This window comes from Protomyctophum bolini, assembly GCF_963924005.1.
Source record: "Protomyctophum bolini genome assembly, chromosome: 13".
NCBI classification, from domain to species: Eukaryota; Metazoa; Chordata; class Actinopteri; order Myctophiformes; family Myctophidae; genus Protomyctophum; species Protomyctophum bolini.
The window spans coordinates 30639598-30644534 of NC_137874.1; the positions used below are offsets into that span (position 1 = coordinate 30639598).

The following is a 4937-nucleotide window of genomic DNA, read 5'->3' on the forward strand; positions in this document are numbered from 1 at the left end:
CTGGCAGCCTGGCTGATTTGTTTAAATGAGTCATGTGACACGTTGGACTCATTTAAACCGGATTTAAATTGGATTTCAATCTCGATGTGGCACAGATCTGATTCAGGCTAGATTTGTCTGCCAGTGTAAATAACAGTCCCTGAGCAGGAGACTAAACCCCCCCCCCCCCCCCCTAACTGCTGCTAGCGGCTATGTGTGCACACTTCTCCTATGTGTGCACACTTCTCCTATGTGTGCACACTTCTCCTATGTGTGCACACTTCTCCTAATAGGATAGGTAAAATGCAAAGAAACACCTTTCCTAGGGGAGCACTATAAATAGAGAGTATGCACGTGACATCATCATACCCGGAAAGTATGCGGGAACACGTACTAAGTGTCAAAAAATACTTTTTGATACATCCAAACACAAAAGTGTGATTGCATTAAACAATGTTAAATGACGTTAAACTCACTTTGTCACTCACTTTGCCACTCGATTTGACACTCAATTTTCCATTCACTTTATACATGCGCATACCCTCTATGCGCGTCGCCAATATCAACCCGAAGGAGTGCCATGCGGTTAGGCTGTTGTCCAGAACCACCGATACGACTGCTATGCCCATTATGGTGCATAATGGCTTCAAACTCTGTGATGTCCATATATGGACATATCGGTTGGATCTGCAGTTTTGGACAATCATATATCAGAACAACTCTGTGGCGGGCACCCTTGCCGGACCTGATCACCCCTATATCTCCATATATGGAGCTGGCCTGTTCTGACATCACAATGATGTCACAGGCTAGTCACACAACATTCCGAGATCCACATTGTAGCCAGGTGTGCGATCGATCGATCCATATTATTTTCTTAAAATAAGTGTTAAATAGCTCTATATTCCTATAGCAACCTTTGCTATAGAGTGCTAGTGGTTCATGGACCATCATTATATGCACAATAATAATTACATGGGGAAATGTTTTAAAATATTGTAAAAAACAATGTATCAAAGCTATGTTTCAATATTTTACAAGTCCATCAAATGTAAGAAAAATTGTGAGCTAATAGGCGTAGTGTGGGTGGATTAATTTTTTTTTTAATAAACAAATAAATAAATGATATAATTCATTGCATGCAGTGATAATAGCAGATCTACAAACTGACAATAGTATATTTTCGGTGTGTGACACCAGCCTGTAACTATTGATACAAAGAAATAAAAATAGAAATGGCAGTGTTTATGTCTTCTTATACTAAATATATGTTGTGGGGAGGTGGGGTGGTGCTTCATCTGTATTTGTGTGTCTGTTTCTTCACAGAGCAGCCTTCAGAGCCCTGCTGGTACTGTCTAATGTCTCTTCCCTTGGAGCTTCGCCCCAAACCTTTGGAACAGGTTTTATTTCCTCTCCAAACCTGCATTTATAGCTTGTATGGCATTTCACACCAAATGTAAGGTGGAGCTCAGGCTCACATAAAAATGCTCACGGCGCAACTCATCAAGAGTCATCAGAGGTCATTAAAAGTAGCTCTTAGTAACAGAGCCCTCAACATGCTAATTCCATTCCATTGCATTTGCATGCTATTGTGTTGCAGGAAGAGGAGGAAGAGTCTGATCCTTTGTCACCACTGCCCTCTGGTGGCAAGAAAGTAAGCTACCAGACAGATCCTCGAGCTCACTTTGGTGTAGCCTGCTCCTCTCATTCCACCACACTCCCTCTGTGGGGCAGTGAGGGGCCAAACTGCAGGATCCGGGACCAGGATGTGCCCGACCAGACACACTCTTGCCCTCACTGCCATCTTGGCATGCTACCTGACACACTGCGCTGGCATGAGGTTGGCATACTCTGATGTTACTTACTCTCTCTCTGTTTATACACATACTCAACGGTCATTATCTATGCCTCGCTTTCATTCTGTTATATGCAAGCAGACAAACAAACGTGCATGCACACACCACACGCACACACAGAAAAATAATAATACCATCATTCTGCATGTACAGAAAAGGCCACTCCCTGGCACATACTAATTGTTTTTCTTTTTCTACAGGCGAAATGTCTGCTGTTTGATAATTTGAAGAACACAGTGATCAAAACATACTCTCTCCCCATGCCGAATGACTTAAGTTAGAAGTGAGAAACATGTTGCTTCCAGATATATCTACGTTACTCAGGAAATGAATGAACAGTGAAAATGTGCAATAGCTGCTCGGGTTAATGGCTTCTTTCTTTGTGTACAAAGTTCACCCATGATTATTTCATTATCTTTTTGTGTTCGTATTTATACTTTATACAGGGATATTTCCACAAATAAATATGTGTACAAAATAAATCTGTCTTTTTCTGTGTTCTCTAATATTCTTCTTAACTTCTGCAACAAAGCGAGTGTGAACTCATAAATCCTCCATGCCTGATAACTGTGGATGGATAACTGAGATTTAGTTTAAAAAAATCAAACCTGTGTGAAGTGAGGGGCGCTCTTATCATCGTACTGTCGTCTCATCTCATTCTGGCCAATCAGAATGCCTGTTTCCACAAATTTACGTCATATTTGGTGGACATTTGACTGACCTAATTTAACCTTTCATTGTCGTGGCCTGGTACGAATTCATTCATTTTATGCTCTAGACCAGTGGTTCCCAAACTGTGGTGCGTGCACCCCTCGTGGTGCGCGAGCGCCTTCTAGGGAGTGCGCGACATGAAAGTCTATGGTGGTGCTATGGTTTTATATTAAATATATTAACATATTATGCCAATATATGGCAAGTAATGCAGAATATAGCCTATGCTGCATATATTGCCATATTCAGGTTCATATATGTGCATGTATGTATGTGGATAAAAAGGAAATATATGTCTCTATATAGCGTCTGCAATTTATATTTTCATCAACCCCCCCCCCCCCCCCCACACACACCACCAAAAATGGTCTGTCTTACCGCCTACAATTGTGCTACAAAAATGTAATATATTACCTGTATATAACATCGAGATCAAAGTACATTACAACCCAAACTATTATCATTTTATCAATTCTTATTATTAGTATTGGCTTAAAATATTAGTAGTGACATGACTCACCTTACTGTGCATTAACATGTGTTAAACTGACTGCTGTCACTGCAAAACCATGGTGATGAGCCTGATAGACACACAGTAGGCCTACAGGTGAGGAGGAACAAAAGAAATGAGGTGTTAATCAATTGATTTATTTATTAACTGAATACTTTATTAGACAGAAATGTAAACAGCACAATGTACAGTCAGACATTTGAGCTAAAAGGATAACAAAACAGTCCTGGGAACTTGTTTTATATGTGTACAGATGGATGGAGCCCTCACACCATAGTAGGTATAAAAGGACTTCTTTATTCATTTGACGAAGTATTTTTGTACCTAATATGGTGTGCGGGCTCTTTAAAGTCTCTTTAGCCCAGCACCCACCTGTCGATGTGTGTATTCCACGCCCTATCCCAACTTGTTTTATGTGAGCATCCATGGCAGGTTCTTGGGGAAAGATGGACAAAAAAGAACCAAATGCACCCGTAAGGGTCCTTTTGGTTCCATGTATACACTCTCAGAGTTAGGGTCCATTTGGTCCTCTGGTGGTCCCCGGACCTGATTTTGAGAACAAGTGACTTTGATCAATGCTTGAGCATTCTTTCTGCTTTCTGCCATCCCACCCAGCAGTCCAGTACCTGGATGGGAAAGGAGAAAGATACATACATTCTTCAAGACATGTTCTATGTTCTGTGTTATAGTATTGCAATAGGTGGAGAGTCATTGTGGCATAATTGCAACAGTTGGCCCTTGAGAACACTGGGCACGATAAAAAATAAAAAATAATAATATGGCTGGGAGGAGGAGTAGGACTAAGGCCCTATACGTCCTCTCTGGGGAGGGGGGGGGGGTAACTACCTGTCAGTGGGGAGTGTTGGCTGATGAAGGAATATCAACATCCTAAATACAGTATATATAATTGGATCAATTGTCACACCCCTAAAGTCCTTGCATTGAGTTTGACAGATGATTAGGATGTAGTAGAGATCAGAGACAGCAGCTGGGGTTAGTGGGAGGGGTGGGGGTGGTGGAGCAGGACGGTACCGATGTTGCCAGTCTGGCTGCAGAGTGCAGCTAGACCGTGTAGGAATACTTAGAACAGTCCCTGTGAGTTCATGGTGAACAACCTAGCATGGAGTGTACAACCTGGAATTGATGGGCAACCTAGCATTGATGGGCAACCATATTTTATGTTTTATATTTGATTTCATTATGGCCCACCATTTTTGCAAATGCTACAAATTGCTACAGAACCCGGAACTAGTGGCAAGCAAACTGACACTGTGGGAGCCAACCCATGGTAACGCCAGGCCCAGGCACCACGCGGCCCAGGGGGCCCTACTACTGTAAATATGCGTGTTAGCCAATAGCCAGTCATTTTGGAGATAAATGTAACTTACATGTTGGAAAAAACATCCAATTTAATATTGAGGTGCCCACAAGGTTTATGTGCCTACTGGACCTGTATGGTCTCTTCCTGGTTTTTAGATGCTGGTGGCCAGAAAGCCAGAAACCTTTGCTGACGCTGCAAGTTGCAGCGTGGGTGGAGCTTCATTCCCATCCACCAGCTGTCTAAAAACCAGGAAGAGACTCTGCCGCGAGCGGCATTTGGCATCTTCGTGACGCAACTGTGTGAATGCAGTCCATCTGGATTCAAGCAATGCTGTAGAGAGCATGAAGTGGAAGTGCATTTAATTCAGATGCAAAATGCATGGATGCACAACTTAAGCACATGCGCAATAATGATAACAATGATGATACTGTTACCAATGATGCTGCTCATGATTAACACAACAGTGATGATAACACTGAAAAATGAAGATGTTTATATGTTACAAATGATGACGATCACGATGACAAGAATGAAGATTATAACAATAACATGGACTCAG

General features: G+C 41.9%; 1 long non-coding RNA gene across 1 annotated transcript in view; it reads right to left on the minus strand.

Annotated features, from left to right (window-relative positions):
* Window positions 1–3550, minus strand: part of LOC308326889 — a 9652-nt gene extending 6102 nt beyond the window's left edge. Inside the window, exons 1-2 of the long non-coding RNA XR_013965140.1 lie at window positions 3430–3550; window positions 3067–3147 (exon numbers count right to left, since the gene is read on the minus strand). This is a non-coding gene — a long non-coding RNA (uncharacterized lncRNA). The remainder of the gene's footprint in view (window positions 1–3066; window positions 3148–3429) is intronic.
* Between the last annotated feature and the right edge of the window lie 1387 nt (window positions 3551–4937).